The 16,994-nt window shown below is 39.0% G+C and overlaps 1 non-coding gene across 1 annotated transcript; it reads left to right on the top strand.

The window, feature by feature from the left end:
• Nucleotides 1-15,555: 15,555 nt before the first annotated feature.
• Nucleotides 15,556-15,627, top strand: trnah-gug (transfer RNA histidin (anticodon GUG)). The gene has a single exon. It is a non-coding gene; the product is annotated as a tRNA-His (tRNA).
• Nucleotides 15,628-16,994: the final 1,367 nt, after the last annotated feature.

The following is a 16,994-nucleotide window of genomic DNA, read 5'->3' as shown; positions in this document are numbered from 1 at the left end:
AGTTCACAGGTTTGCATGCATAATTTAATTTTGAAAGGCGCTGAGACATCAGGTACTACTGTTGTATTTATGAAAAAGAAACAAAACAAAAAACATGCTAACAACTGTGCCATCCTACTCCTTAGTTAATACATTTTATTATTCATAAACAGTTAACATTGTTAGCAAAATATTTTGAATTATATTTAACCCTATTTTTTCTTTAGTTTTGTATTTAACTTATTATATGATAGTCAGACTTAATGTATATTTGAACAATGAAAATATATTTTTACAAGATTTTACATTAAGCACTTAAAATTAATATGGTTAATAATAGTAAACTGTAACATGCTGTAACAAGATCGGTTAAACTGCTAAGAAAATCCTTTCAGAGAAAATGTTTCAGGTGTGAAGAACAAACCTGTTCCCACACACCCTGCCCCCACTACCATTAGAATATACACAAACATTTTAGCGTTTCATTCTGAGCAGAAGACCCTCACACCTGAAGAGTGCTGGCTGTGACGAATTAAACCGGTTTTACAGGTTTCAATCACAGATTGGGAATCAGTAAAGTAACACACAGCGCCACTGGATTTGATAATACTGTACCTAACCAAAATCCGCAATATGGAAACAGAACCTGTGTAATTGTTGATAGATGATGTACTCGTAACATTTTTTCAAGACGAACTACAACATTTAAAAAATGACTTGTATGTACTTGATATCTCTAATCAATCCACGGGTTCCAGCACAAAACGAAACTAAAACGCATACCGTTTCGCGCTTCCTATTAGTTGCTCAAAAATAATTTGACCGTATGAAATGCATAATATAAACCTAGAAACATATACGTGAGCAGTACTTAAGCACTGTAGTATCGGTGTTAAGACATACCTCTCAAATACTGTAAATCAAGTTAAAAATATCTCAAGACCGATTCTGGTCGTAATGAAACCATGTTTCGTGTATGTTTTCTTTTTCATCTTGAAATAACTCATTTCTAAATACCTTTTTCACTGTTAACATCTTGTAGCAACTTTGCGACAAAATATACACTCTGACAGTTCATCCTGCTACCAACATTAAATAAAACAAATCTTAAGATTTCTATATTTATGTCTTTATTTAGTGGTTTCATTTGAAGCTTACAATGTTTAGGGAGAAATGGAATACTGGTGTGTATTTTTTTCTTTAAAGTACCGAGACCAGCCATATACTGTATGTTTATGTTAAGATTTCCCTTCAGTGGTAAAATTAGATATGAATATTCAATACTTAAACGGGCACAGTTAAGACATTAAATATACATATACATATTGTATACAGTACAGTTTGCATACGGTAATATGTTTATGTTACGCGATTAAAAAATAAATAAATAAAGCTGAAAGGTCCAGCACCAGCTGGATTCGAACACACAACCTGCCAGTTGGTAGTCACGCAACTAGACCAGTAGGCTACAAGACAGCTCGCATAAGCAGGCAGGCGAAACAGCCCTCCCGCAGTACACGGATATAATCATACCGTTATTAAATTCTTGAGATACGCGATTCCATATTATATTCCCTTTAAATCAAATTCTAAAAGTATGCTTGTTGACTCCGGTATCACGTTAGTTAAAGACTTCGAAGCTTACAATGTTTAGGGAGAAATGGAATACTGGTGTGTATTTTTTTCTTTTCATGATAGGTGTCGCATTTTAAATCATTTTCGTAGTTAGAAATTATGAAACGCCCTGTTAAAAGCAAGGAAGTTTTTATGCCCGTTGAAGTAAAACAAAATGCCTGACAAAGTATGGCCTGGACAGATTCCAAGTGCTTGTACAAATGTGCTAAAGAAATTATACTTTGAGTATACAGCTTGTCCAAAGTCATCCATTATTAATACTATTAGTAATATCTTCAGTAAAGGCTTTGATGCATAAATATTTCTGATAAAGGTAGGTTGTGTACTTTTGTCCAACTGAGCAATCTTGCTTTCATAAAATATACCAACATTTGAATGACTGATGATTAACATGCTGTAATACACAGTTCAAAATTAAAGGCTCGAATGCTGTACATGAGAGGTTAAGCTCCCCCTGGCGGTTTTACAAGGCGACGCCGGATAGCTAGTCACGTGACACACGTGATACCGCGTGATACCCCGGTGGGCGTGTCGCGGTATGCCGTGAAATACCTCACCCATTTTGAATGGCTGCATCTGTACTTAGCGCTCGGTAGTGATAACACTGCTGATATTGATGGAGTAGAAATGTACAATGCATTTACAGCTTTTCTGAACCGAGAAGTCCTAGAATGCCGCCTATAAAAGAGTTAGGATTCATACCAAGAAATATTTTTTTGTTTTCCACCAAGAAGGCTGCTATTGCATTACACATCTTGTGAACATTACCAGTTTTGGTAGCTTCTGGGCACGATTTTTCAAAACTGAAACTAATAACAAAATTATTTAAGATGCACCTTGTCCAAAAATTGTAAATCAGGACTAGTATTACTACAGAAGAAAAGATTTAACCGAAATATTAATAAGACTACGTAAGTATAAAAAGTAGAACTATTCAATTCATATAACTTATTTTTTATTCTTATCAGAAATGGGCTCACACAGCAGAAAACACTAATTTCCCTAAGGGATTAATAAAGTATTATCTATCTAATGTTTATCTTCGTTTGAGTATGTGAATAACAGTTTAACCTAAAATGTTTGTAATTGTGATTTTATTAAAATTCAATAAATAACCCATCAACAGTAAGAAATTTTTAAGAAAGTAGAACATTATTTTATATTTTATAAGAGAGTTTACAGGTCATATCCTTCGCTTTGTCTTTTAACTTAAGTGTTCAGGATCAAAGCCCGTGTGTGGATGGTTGTGTTTCTTGAATCTCTTGTAATCATCAAAAGTTGTTGTTTAGTCCTGTTGTTTAGTTCAGTTTTTCTCGAGTTGTAGCTTGGATATTTCATACGATTAATGCTTTTCATGCTCTTTTGCATTTTCCTTCACATACGGAAAAAGTTCAAAGTCTCCTTATGGCTGTGATCAACATCTACACGAGAGCACTTGTAACAGTACAGGACACGCAGTGAGGAGCTTGTGCAGCTTTCTGCTGACTGCTGAGTCCAGAGGGAGGACTAGCTCGGTGAATGATGTCTCAAGAAATCCCGGGTGAGATTCAACAGGTGGCTTCTTCAACACCCGCGACACATCTGAAGGATTTCCTGAATATGATTTTAAATTAACTCAAATCATTTGGCAGTTAACATGCTTTGGAGGTACATTTAAAACAGCAGAGCAACACTGTAGCACTTTGAGTGTGCCTGAGTTTAATTGTGTGGACGTGGCTCTCTATGAACACAAGCAAAGAGTTCTCACTCAACAGATGATTGCAATATGAGCACAGAATGTAAATCAGTTAGAGATGCCAGGAATTAAACTTAGGACCTCAACCGTGCAAAGCATGCACCCTGCCACTGAACTACATCCCCAACAGAGGTTTTTATGGAATTGACTTAAAGACGTGCTGATGCTCTTTGAACACAATCCACCACTCACGAATAATTCATGCAGTTTCCCGCTTTCGCGTTTCCTCTACTACAGAGCAAATTCATGGGAATGAAGAAATAAGGAAGGAAAATTAATCGCATCGAAGCTTCCAGAGACTGGGCACAAATGAACCAGTTATTTTTATATCCAGTCACAGGGGGGACGGTGGTTGATTCCTCGATGGGGGAGAGCTTTTTTTACCTCCTTGCTCGACTGTCTTTCAATTTTGTTTTCTTTGAAAGCTTTTTGCATCTTTTAAGTGCTCTTGGTTAAACTATGCATATTAAAACAGCAGTACTGATGTTTTTCATGGACCGATGCACACTTGTTCTGTACAATTCCAGTGATAAAACCCTGTCTGTAAATATTGTAGAAGAACATAAAAGGGAGAAACAACACTCCAACCACAGGAATGGTAACAGGAAAGATTGTGTTCTTATTTAATATGTCCTTTTCAGATACCTTGTCAATGCACACAGGCGTTAGAGCTGAATAATTTTTTTAGTGGTATTTGTAAACAAAGATGGAACATGTTATACCAATACCAGGAAGAAAGGAGCAGACTCTTAAACTTTAAGAGACAGAAACAACACCTAATCACAGCTAACACTGATTAAAACGACATCACAACAAAAGAGTGGAGCCTTGAGTGAATCAAATTAGTTTTCATTGGTCGTCTGTGTCTTCATAACTTTGTAGGTGAGAGAGAGGATTGTGAAAATGTGCAGGGGCTTCTTAGAAGTGCCTTGGTGGTACAGGCGACTTCCAAATTATTGAGCCGGATTTGAATCCCGGTCAGTGCATCTCCAAAGCTTTTCAAGATAATATGTGGTCTGGTAACACATCTTTTGAAACTAGCATTTGAGGTAGGAAGCGTGTTCTTAAACACCAAAACACTCAATAAGGAAGAAGCAGATCTCTGTACACAAGATGGCAGTGCGATATTAGAATTCCTGTGTTCTTGATGGATTCAGACTCCTTCTTAGAGGTCCTTGCTCACCAAATAACTTTGCAGTTGAGGAATAGCACCACAGAAAATACCCACTCAACAAGCGAGTGTGCTGGTTGCTCTTGCCCTTTATGCAAGGAGCTGTTTTTCTTTTTTACTCGTAAAAGTCATTATTAACCAGAAACAGCAGCACAACTGGTCACATTTGTGATTATGTCTCCTCTCTGCTTCAGCAAGGTCAATAAAAGACTCTGAAAGTAGTAAGGCAAAACTGAATTCAAAATCATTTTAGGAATTCTGAGCGATATCTGCATACAGGTAATCCAATAAGAACGTTGAAATCTTTGAATATCATCTCTCTACATATTGTGCTGTTTTTTGCTCGGAGTAAAACTATTGAATTGAAGGAATGCTTACCGCAGGGTTAAAATGTATCGTTATTTGGAGAAATTTTATATGCTTTAAAAGACAGCCATACGAACAAGAAAAACGACAGTGCTGATTATTTTCCCGAGACGGAGCACTGATGACCTATCCGAGCCCGATGATAAAGCCCACCCAGAGGATACTCTAGCAGAACATAAAAGAATGTTTACTTTTGTAACCAAGGCAACCATAGGAACAGCATCAAAACGCGCAATCAATTCCCCAGTTAAGTCTTTCGTGTAAGGTGTGCTTTGTGAAAACATGAAGTGAATCCCCTGATCAGTTTTGGACAATGTATTTTTGAATGAGCGCTATGCGCAAAGATTTAATAAACAAACAAAAGCAGATCGCCACCACAGCCAATATTAAATGTACCTGCCGGAACACTACCATGCGCACTGGCTCATAAGTGATCTCGGCAGACGTTGTTCCCTACATAAAGCTGAAAGTGCCAAAAAGCATTCATGTTGAGAAAACAAAACATTTTTTCTGCCTTGATAGCTGACAGCCTGTCTTTTAGAAAGTCTATCTCTAAACTCCTTGCACAGCCTCTCGAGAGACTACCAAAAAGCACTTTTACTGAGCATATTACAAATCAGAGGAAACAACTTCTTAAAACCAGGACATACAGGAGTGCTGAGATTTGAACCCAAGAGCCTGGAAAGAGTGCACCAGCTCTTTACAACGCTCAGCCACATTCACCTTGTCACTCTCCTTCACATTTCTGCCTTGGACAATGCCGGGAGGGGGCTTCAGCTCTTGTCAGTTCTAGTGGTATCATGACATGCGGAAGTGACCGCACTAACGGAGGGGGTGTGTTTCATTCTTTGTGCTGTTTGTAGGGTGGCACCTTCACGGAAATCCAATTAGTTCTTTAAGTGCAAAGATCAAAATCCCCTGCTATCAATGTAGCTTTTTTCACAGTTTCTTCATTTGAACTTCATTTGGACGTCGATTTCGAAGGATATTGATGAAAATACCACAAATTGTGGTTTTCTTTTGATCATCAATTTTATTTCAAATACTGGCCACTTTTACAGTTGTCTTGCATGTTTCACAACGTGTCATAGCCCCCCTCGCATCCTCAGCTAACATATTTTTACAAAATTACATTAGCTTTTACAGCGTTTATGTTTACATTTACAGTACATTTAAACTATGGTAAATACTCCAAAATATCAACATATGTACAGTGCTAACCTAAGAATACTTGTGAAGTTCTCCAACAAATCTGCATTGTAATTTTAAAATATTTCAACTGAGGGTGCAACGGGAGTAAAAATGATTTCTCCCGCCAGCCATTCAAAGACCAAATTCAATGGATAAACATGATTTTCTCGGACATACCAGTTATGTTCAATAGCTAAAAACACAAAACTAACTTCTTCGGGTGAAAAGTACAGATGCAGCCATTCAAAATGCGCGGTAAAAACCCGCGGTACAGTAACCTACCCGCAGGGCACCGCGGTAAGTGATTGGCTGGCCAAAATGACCGACAGGGGAACTCGTGGTGCATTGGTTGGTAGTGAAAAGATTTAATCATTTAATGTCTTTACTGTGCACATTTTAATCCGCTTAGTTTTGAATATTGATATGGAATTTTACCACTGAAGAGAAATCTTAGTAGCTGAGCATAAAAAGAATAGGAGCATACTGCAACGCGTGTGAAGGCCATAAACGATATTAATTTTGGAACTTAAACATACAGTATATGGCTGGTCTCGGTACTTTAAAGAAAACATACACACCAGTATTCCATTTCTCCCTAAACATTTTAAGCATCGAAGTCTTTAACTAACGTGATACCGAAGTCAACAAGCATACTTTTAGAATTTGATTAAAAGGGAATATAATATGGAATCGCGTATCTAAAGAAATTAATAATGATATAATTATATTCATGTACCGCAACACAAGAATAGTACACGCTGTACATTGTCTGTTGATAATCTTTCTGTAGTGCTTTTTCAGCACTCTTTCATTATTTTTACTTTGCCGGTGGCGCTGTGGGTTAGGTTCCTGACTCCCATGTCACATGGTCTGTGATCAAATCCTACTGTTTTTTTTTTAACAAACATTTCTTTGAAAAAATTAAACGTTTCCTTATTCAGAGATTAATTAAAACATCACTCGCACCAAACAAATTTATATTTCTAAATATCACAACATGATCAAATTTAAGTCATTTTAATAACAATGAATAGTCACCTAGGCGTTACAATATTAACATTTATATTGATTTAAATCGTGTTTAAATCGCCTTTATTTAAAACCCATAAATAAAGCTGATACTGTTTAGACTATTAATTATTTAAAACTGTATTACAGCAGCACAATGCACAATGCAACGTAAATCGCTATCTTTGTCTTCTGTATAATAATGTTCACCTCTCTGTCCAGCAAATTAACAATAGTAATAATAATGAACTTTATTGTATATGGCGCCTTTAAAGGTGGCTCATCAAAGCGCTTTACAGGTTAAAAACAATAACAATAATACTATTGTTAGGCTGGGCAAACGATTTTTTTTTTTTAAGAAATACAAAATGAGATATAATGATGTGTTCCGGCTTAGACATTAACGAAGAGCATAACACGTGGGCGGCGTAGAGGTCGGCTCTGGCTTTCCCATCTACTGTATACACTGCAAGTACAACCCTCTCTCCCTCTCTGCGGGAGTGCTGGCTGTGACTAATTAAACCGGTTTCACAAGTATTTTCAAAGTAGAAGCAGGCGAGATTTCCAAAGAAAGACAGCACCCCCCCTCAAAAACCCAGTAAGTACAGTACTTACTAGTTAAAGGCTAGGCTCCTCAATGAAATCGCTTTAACATGCTAATACGTTGGTGTAACAATCCGGGCCTGGCAAGCTTCTAATTTCAACCCAACTACGGCGAAAGGAACCCTTCTTTCATTAGACGACAATGAACATATTTTAGCCCTGAATGAATTAATAGCAAACATGGTTTACATAAAAGACATTTTTCCAAGAAAGTTTAGCCTTTGTCACTAATGAAACCACTAAATAAAGACATAAATATAAAAATCTTAAGATTTTTAAAATACATGACATACATGATTACAAACGCCAGGGGAGAGAGAGAGAACAGGGGAGGGATGTTGGTTTTGCATAAGGGGCGGGGCTATGGAAATGAGGTCTGTTTGGGAATGTGGAGTTACATGTTCTGGCTGTTTGTGAATTATCGTTGTTGAGTATGGAGTGTTGAGGTACTGATTTTGTGTAATGCTTTATGTTGAAAATTGAGGTGGATTTTGTTTATGATAAAGAGGATAAACTGGGATGGGAGGAGGGTTTGGTTTTGCATAAGGGGCGGGATTATGATAATTGAAGGAAGTTGCGAGAGTATAATGGTTTGATATATTTGATTTTGTATTGTGGTGGTTATTTATGTTTTTGGTTGGTATTATGTTTATATGGTTGTTTTTGTTGGTTGGTTGTTATTATGGTTATTAATAATACGATCTATAGTTGAAATCTGAGCCTAAATAAAAAGAAAAAGCAAGTGATTAGGTTTATGAGCAATCTAATTACTTATTCGTTTAAAACGCTATATGAAATAAAGTTTATTATTAATTTGCTAGACAGAGCGGTGAACATTATTATGCATAAGACAAAGATGACGAAATCTGTGTATGCTGTAAGGTTTTTACTTAAAATTCCATATAAATGTTCAATACTTAAATGGGCACAGTTAAGACATTAAATATACATATACATACTGTATACAGTACAGTTTGCATACAGTAATATGTTTATGTTCCTAAATCAATCTCTTTTATGAGCATGTGAAAGGCATGGTGAATCAGTTCTCAAAAATTACTGTACTTTGCATGATTGGAAACAAATGCGTGATTGCGAAATGCTGTGGTGTTACTTTTACAAAAATGGTCAATGAAAAAAAGAATGTGGACCAGGGCAATACTTTGAGTTTACAGCTTGTCCAAGGTCATTCATTATTAATACTATTAGTAATATCTTCGTTAAGACTTTGATGGCGACAGCTCAAACATGAGAGGTTGAGCTTCATTAGTTCCACCTTGCGGAAATTCCGGATACTATTATTTTTTTGCGGTATTATAGGAGAATTTACGGTAACTCGCGGTGGACTGCGTAAAGCCCACCGCAAAATAATGCGGTACCGCCCACTTGTTTTGAATGGCTGCATCTGTATATGTCAGAAAGAGCACTGTGATGTCAGAGTGCCGGGATCAGCGAGCGAGACCGCGGGAGGTGCGCGGAGCGCACTGCGGAGAGTTATTGATCACTTATCTATCGACAACCTATTAATTCAACTGAAGAACCGTAGAATAAACGATTAACTTAATCGACTGGTGAGTACTGATTCTTTTCCCGTTCTTGACCCTGTTTTAAATATCTAGAAAACGGTCAATACCGCCTGTATCGATCAATTACAGTACCATAGTGCGTTTAGTGTTAATAATGTTTTGAATGGCTGCATCTGTAGCTGTTACAGGAGGCGTTTTAGGACTTTTAGCTCATAAATTCATCTTACATTTCTACTCCATCAATATTAGCAATGTTATCTTTACCTAGCACTAAATGTAGCTCTAAATAAATGCAAATTGTAAAATACATTTAAAATAAATCCTATTCCATATATTGTAACTTTGTGGTATTTAGAATTTTTATCTGAGGATGCAGGGGAAAGTATTATACAACTGTGAAAGAGGCTTGAATTTTAATACAATTTCGATCAAAAGAAAACCAAAATCCGTATGATTTTACCGTCAGTATCCCTCGATATTGACGTTCAGTTGAAAGATTGGAAGAAACTCTCAAAGAAGCAACTGCAGTAGTGGAGAGATTCGATTTTAACCGATGATCCGATGTTTGCAGCTCAATAATCCATTCGTTCTCGAAAAAAGCAAAGGCAGGTATGTTTTGAATGTCACCATGATCCTCTTCTCAATCCAAAAGGTTTTATGTGATCCTGATCCCACTAGAAAAGAGTCAGTATACAAAGCTCAGTATACAAAGAAGTAGAGACTCCTTTTCTGAATAATCCTCACGTCTGATTGTTTTGCTTAGACCTTTAAAATGTACACTGTTGACTGTTTGCTCTTCCTAACACAATTAAAAAGCCGCCGACAAACTTACCGATCGGGAGTTTAGTTCAGTGATAGCGCGCACTTAAGACGCTCCGTTTTCTATCGCCGGCGTCTCTGGATTCTTTTTGTGTGTGAATTTCGGGGAGACTCATTAACCCTTTGTCAATTTAAAAGAGACATTATTTTAATCCAGACATAATGAAAGACGTAGTAATTAGACACACGTACAAAAACACATGAATCTAATTGAGAAAATGTTGACCGGGGCGATGTATTGCCAATAGCGGCTCTGAGCTCAATGTGGTGCTCTATAGGAATGCAATACAAACGCCAATGGCACAATGGGTAACGTATCTGATTACGGATCAGAAGACCTCAGGTTTCTACTCTTTCCTGGTATAAACCAGGCTACTTAACACTGGCACCGTAGTGTGTGCGGTCCTACATAACCTTACTATCGACTGGATGAGTCTTCTGTTCCATCTCCGATTCTTTCCACACATTCCTGCTGTTTCACCACCGTTATTGTAGGACAACAGCCAAAGACACGAGAAGATATACTATTCCGAACAAATGTCTTAACTAATCATGTTGAAAAAGGTGACAATAAGTTTTTGTTTCTTTAACATAACCTTACATTTGCCTGTAAAGTTCACATAATTTTCTGTAGGCACAAATCCCCAATATTTCTGCTGTCTCCTGAGAAACACAAGCGTAGAGTCAAATCATATTAAATAACACAACACATCTATTAATTTAACACCCAGATGTGACGGAGCGATACACACAGACTACACACAGCTTTTTATATGCGATAGTGAATTTGCAGGTATCCTGGGGAGGGAAGAGAACTGATATAAAGGAAATACATATTTAAAGGGGATGCAAGTCTTAAATGTGTTTTGTCACATCTGGGTCTTAACTGAATAGTTTTTTTAGTATTATTTATTATGTTTTGACTCTATACTTGTGTTTCTCAGGAGACAGCAGAAATATTGATGTTTACATTTATATTCATATTCCCGGTGATATTGACTTAGGTACTCAACTATTTACTTGTAGTTTGACTCGTGTCAAAAGTTGAAAATCTCTGCAAACATCAAGATGACTAAGGACGTGCAAAGAAACTCAATCACATTTAGAGAAGGTAATGTTTAGATCAGATTAATTCGAAGTGTGTCTCTGGGTGAGTTTGATCTACCAACGTTGTGTTTAACAGTAGGACACCCTGACTGAGTGTGCCATAGAAACTGACACGTCGCATTTTGTCTACATTCACAGATTTTTGGCTAAATTAAAAAAAAATCGTTGTCATTTTCTTGCCAGCTGGCAGTAATTCTTTTGGATTGATAAGAAAGATGAGCATTTTATCTTTCGCAATGTGTGGATTTCTTGAAAAACAAGTTGTGCCAAAAACGAAATGAACACCTCCATTGCAGAAGCATGTTGTCTATAACAATAAACAGTGCACAAAGACAGGTACCAGTGGGATTTGAAGCCAGAATCTCCTGTTTAATAGGTAGGCGCTTTAACCAACTAAGCCATGGCACCGGCAAAGCACTGCCCTTTTACATACACTTGGACACACTGCTCTGTTTTATCTTCGTTCGGTGTGCGGTGAGCCTGCTCACTGAGCAAGTTGAGAAAGGATGAGAAATGGCTTTTATCCGGCAATTTCATTACCAAGGAACTCGATGTGCTTTTGATGATTTACAGGGTGTCCAGTGCAACACAGGCGATGGGCTGCTGGGATTTGGAGCCAGGATTTCCGTTAACTAGACAGGTACTTTAACCAACTAAGCCACGGCGCCAGCAGAATTCTCCTCTTTTACTGCCGCTTGGACACACCGCTCTGAGACACCTGCGTTCAGTAAGCGCTGAGTCAGCTGGCTGAGCACGTTGCCTCCTTTACATTCAATAGGAGCCCCGACACTAAGAGAAACGTACAGACATGGCTTTTATCGGGCACTTTTCATGTCCAATACGCTTGACATCTCCCACGGGCGACAGAGTTCATTTACGACGCTTTCCCTTTCTTTCTTCTTTCTGTACACTTTGATGAAAAAAAAGAGAAATCATGTAGAGAAAATGTCTTTTTTACATGGAGAAAATGTGCACCAGGAAATGTGGTGTTTAGAAGAAGTGAGTTAACGTGAAAAGTGACCTAATTTACCGGAGCAAATGCTCACCTAGCAAGGTCTGCTTTACTACTAGAGAGACGTAGAATGAAAGACGTGATAATTTAACGCCGTTGTGGAACAAAACGCTATATTCTTGGAATTCTAAATCAATTAGAAATTCAGAGCGACACACAAACGCTTTGTCTGTTTAAAAGTGATGATTTTTTAAAACTGATAAAAATGTAGAAAACACGTTTCTCACGTAGAAATTGTAGATGGGGTGGTGTACTAGTAGCGGCGCTGAACTCACCAAAGTGCAATTCAGTTACGTGACGGGCTAGTGGTTTAATGGACAACACGTCTGATTTTGGTTTTTAAGATTGTCGATTCGACTTCTACCGGGGTTGCGTGATTTAAATCAGGCTCCTCAGAAATAGATGTCCGTTATGTAAATAGACCGCACCTGAAAGCAAACGTTGGGTCTGGTTTCCTTTCTTTCCTGCATGAAATAGCAAATCGTTACAAAAAACACCAGCTAATGTCCAATAGCGTTAGTCATTTAAACAAACATGAATATACCGTAGGTCTTGGTACATGTGAGTGGATTGGTACATTTGTTGCACAAAGCTAAGGTATGCGTATACGTGATCTGACAACTGGAATCAATTTCCTGTCGTTAAACTCTGTTTATTTTTAAGTAACAATTAAAAAAGGACAAATTATAATTACAGGCTTCAGACACTTTTTTAAACAAAAGTGACCAAACACTCCCTAACTTTCAGGTTTGCTTGAACCTGAAATAAAAACGAGGTCTGAAGCTTCCGTTCTCTGATGTTACTGTCTCTAAAGCCGGACGTTATGTTTCGCGGATGTGCAGTGTGCCTTTTCTCTTGTCGTGTTCAAGCTGCATAAGCTCCTGACTGGGTGTTCTGTACTGCGCTGTTACTTCGTTCAGATTACCTATGTGGTGTACAGATAAAATTCAACTGCGTGGTGTAACTTCCAGGTTTGGTACTAGCAGAACCTGCAGACAAATGAGCTGACCTCGACGTGATTTGAATGTGCAAGCTTCTAATCTGGAGTCAGACGCACTACAGTTGCGCCACGAAGTCACGTGCTAAATGTGCTTTTAATTCCCCCAAAGAGAAAAATCAGCGTCCCTGAAAAAGATTTATTTTTCATTCTCTCCTGTGAGGAGCGCCACTTTTCCAACGAGGGTCTCTTCTTCCCAGACCACAGATTATTCTTCCTGCCCAGCTCTCACACAGATAGCAGACACACCATCTCCACTTATGTCTTCACTACATCTATAGATTTGACCCCTACAGCCCCGATATTCCTGGACAGGATATTTACCACCAGCCTCATGAACTTCTCATCTTGACCTCTCCCAGGAGGAGAACAATTAGCACAGAATCCTCTCTCTATTTAGCAAATAACACAAACCACAGTTTACCTGTCAAGACAGAAAACCAGGCTGCTTCAGGTGAGGCTTAAACTCACAACCTCGGCATGACTCCACTGATTATGTCATTTTACATGGCCTGAACCAGGAAAGAGATTGGAAGTCAAGAAGTTATGGTGCTGTTTTAATACTTGCCTACACTTTTAATTTTTCGGTCAAATCTTTTATTTTGGAGTACTTTCAATTGATGTTAATCCTAGTCCCGATGAACGATTCTGGGCCATGGTGTGTCTTGAATAATGTTCTTATAGGCTTCAGTTTGGAAAGTGCGCTCTTCAGAAGCTACTGAAACCGCTAATGGTTACATAACACTTAATGCAAAAGCAACGTTCGGGTTTGAAAAAGAATATTACTTGCTATGAATACAAACACTGTTACAGGAGGGGTGTTAGAGCTATTTTAGCTTAGATCATCAATTCATCTTGCAGTTCTTCTCCGTCTATATTAACAGTGTTATCGCTACTGAGCGCTAAAGGCAGGTCCTGGCAATACTTCATGAGATCTTCATTAGAAATCATTTAAAAAAAAATATTTCCACTACCATACATAAAGTAAAAGATACCGATTGCAGCTAGATGCAAATTCCAATCGAAAATGTATCAGCTTTAAAATTTTCTTTTGGATCCATACAACGACCAGCATGAGACTCAAAATATAACTGTGTTTGATTGTACAGCATAGATTGTACAGCATTTATGTTTATATTTATGTTAAAATTAAGGTAAATATATCAAAATATCAACATCCAACTTCACAGTGCTGACGTAACAATGCTTGTCAAGTCCTCAAACAATTCCGCGTTGTATTTCTAAACGATTTTAGCAGAGGACGCAACAGGAGTATAAATGATATCTCCCGCCAGCCATTCAAAGATACTTTTCCATGGGTGAATATGGTTTTCTGGGGAGTTGTGGTGTTGATCACTATTGGACTTCCCCGGTCTCAAGTGTTGTTGTTGGACACGAGCAAAAGACTCGCATTTTCTGCAAATATGAAGAAAGTTAAGGTTTCGGCTTTAGCAGAGACAGTGTTTACATTGACAACATTAAGGAGGGCATCCCTGGGTGGGTGTGAACCACCAACCTTACAGTGAACAGCAGAACGCACTCGCCGATTGCGCCACAAAGACTGACAAACGAGGATGTTCTCCATTCACACCTATCCGGTCAAAAAATAAACATCGCTTGCATTTTCATGCCACAACCCATTTGTATCTGCTAGGCAGCGCAGTCGTCTTGCACAAAGATAGCTTTGAAAAGCATTAAAAGCAAGTCAATCCGAGTTGGTCGTTTGTGTTTTCAAAATGCTGTATTGCTGCCAAATGCTGAAATGATCTCTCGGCACCTCAGTTGTCATCTCTGCTCTGTAAAGGAAACACAGCACGCGTCGGCTTCCAGCACGGTGGGTCGGGAGACGATGCCGGTGGTCGAAAAAAAGTGATGTCTTCCTCGTTATTATAGTGGTGAGTATCCCCGCCTGTCACGCGGGAGACCGGGGTTCGATTCCCTGACAGGGAGTCGCTGTTCTTCTACCTCCTTAGAGAAAGGACTGGCTTTCACTTCTCTGTGTTTCCTTTCACAGCGCCATACACCTTTTCATTGCTCTCGCTTTCAGAGCATCTGCACGGCACACGACTCGACAAAAGGATGCGCATTGAAGTGAAAGCAGGAAGCGCTGCGACATGCACTGTGCAGATCCCGCCACACTAAGAGGTGAGTGGGTCTGTTCGATCACAGCACTAGGCAAATCCCCAAACAGTGTGCGTGGCGACAAAAGAAGCCGATCTGTTTCGAACCGGGGACCTTTCGCGTGTGTGGCGAACGTGATAACCAGTATACTACGGAAACTGTGCGAAACCGTAGTAACCAGCGCTGAGCTTCGCCAGTGATATTCGATGTGAATTGAATGCTATTCAATTCACCAATCCTATTCAGGGGCGGAAAAGGTCGGAGCTGTGTGTGTCTCTGTAACTCGCCGTGATCGTATAGTGGTCAGTACTTTGCGTTGTGGCCGCAACAACCCCGGTTCGAATCCGGGTCACGGCAGAATAGGGGCGTCTGCTTTTACTACTTGCACGAATGAAGGCAAAAAAAAACCAAATCGATGTGAACAAACGGCGCTTAACAGAGGAGTACTGCCTGACTGAATCGTTGATGAACTACAGAGGCCACTCCGACCTCTTCTCTGTTTTCTTCCATGACTAACTAAGGACTGGGCTGCGTCTTCGAGAGCCGGGAAGTTGGCCTGGACCGCTAATTCCCGAGAGCCCAGCCCCTGCGCACAGGCACAGCACAAAGAGAAACGAGCGCATCGCCAAATTGACGTCCCGCTAAACTGTTACAGGAGTAAGACAAGTAAACCACCAAACTGTGTTGAAGCAAGAGAGCATAAAGTGTGAACGCGGTGACTAGGTTTTTATACTGGCAGGACCTGCTACCGCACACCTGGTCACACTACCGCTCAATCAACACAATCAATTACACACAGAGACCCGGATTGTTCTCAGCGTCTAATTAGAACCTGCTTCCAGTCTGAGGCGGGACTCCGTGAAGCCGCCTGAACACTTTCCCGTGTGTATCCGACCTCAGCAGAGGAGTTCCACGCAATTTAGACAGAATTAAATCACCCACACGTGTAGATTTGGCTCAGATGAATTTATTGTTCAATTAGTTTCTAATTTACGAGGACAGTGTGTTAAACTCGCTGCCAGACAGAGTACGGAACATGCGACACGTCCGTCCACACTTTCATTTATCGAGGAGGGTGTTCTATCAACATGTACCGCAATGAAAATAATTTTACTATTTTTCACGTGTAATTGCATGTCACATTAAAATGTGTAATACAAGCATTTATTTGCTTCCCAGTAAAGAAATACTGATCAGCTTTTGACATGATCTGATAATAATTGTATGATTTTTCGGAGATTGGTTTTGCTTCGCAGCACTGAGAACCTATGGAAGCCCGTTTCCGCCAGGGAGTAAAAAAAACGCGCTATGGTATCACAGAATTGCGACTTATCAACTCAGAATTCCGACTTATCAACTCAGAATTGCGACTTAGTATCTCAGAATTGCGACTTTATATCTCACATTTGCGACTTCGAAATAGCCATATTTCATTGTCTGTCCTTTTGTTATTGTAACGGATTCGGGTTCTAGGGCTTGTGCCTTCGCCGCTCCCACCCTAGTTCACTGCATTGGCTAGAACCCAGGCCTTGCCAGCTGTCGGAATTCTGAGATACCATAGCGCGGAAACGGGCTTTCATACATTTCAATTAGTCTGATCAGTGTAGGATAAGTAAATGTAGAATTATTACTTTGTCTCTTGTTTGTATATAAATGAATGTCTCTGACAACTTAATGTTAGTTTTTAATTTAGTTTTAGTTTTACGATGTAGGTCAGGCGTTGA

This window comes from Lepisosteus platostomus, chromosome 5 (genome assembly GCF_059453375.1).
Source record: "Lepisosteus platostomus isolate fLepPlt1 chromosome 5, fLepPlt1.hap1, whole genome shotgun sequence".
Lineage (NCBI taxonomy): Eukaryota > Metazoa > Chordata > Actinopteri > Semionotiformes > Lepisosteidae > Lepisosteus > Lepisosteus platostomus.
This window is presented reverse-complemented; position numbering and strand designations above follow the sequence as displayed.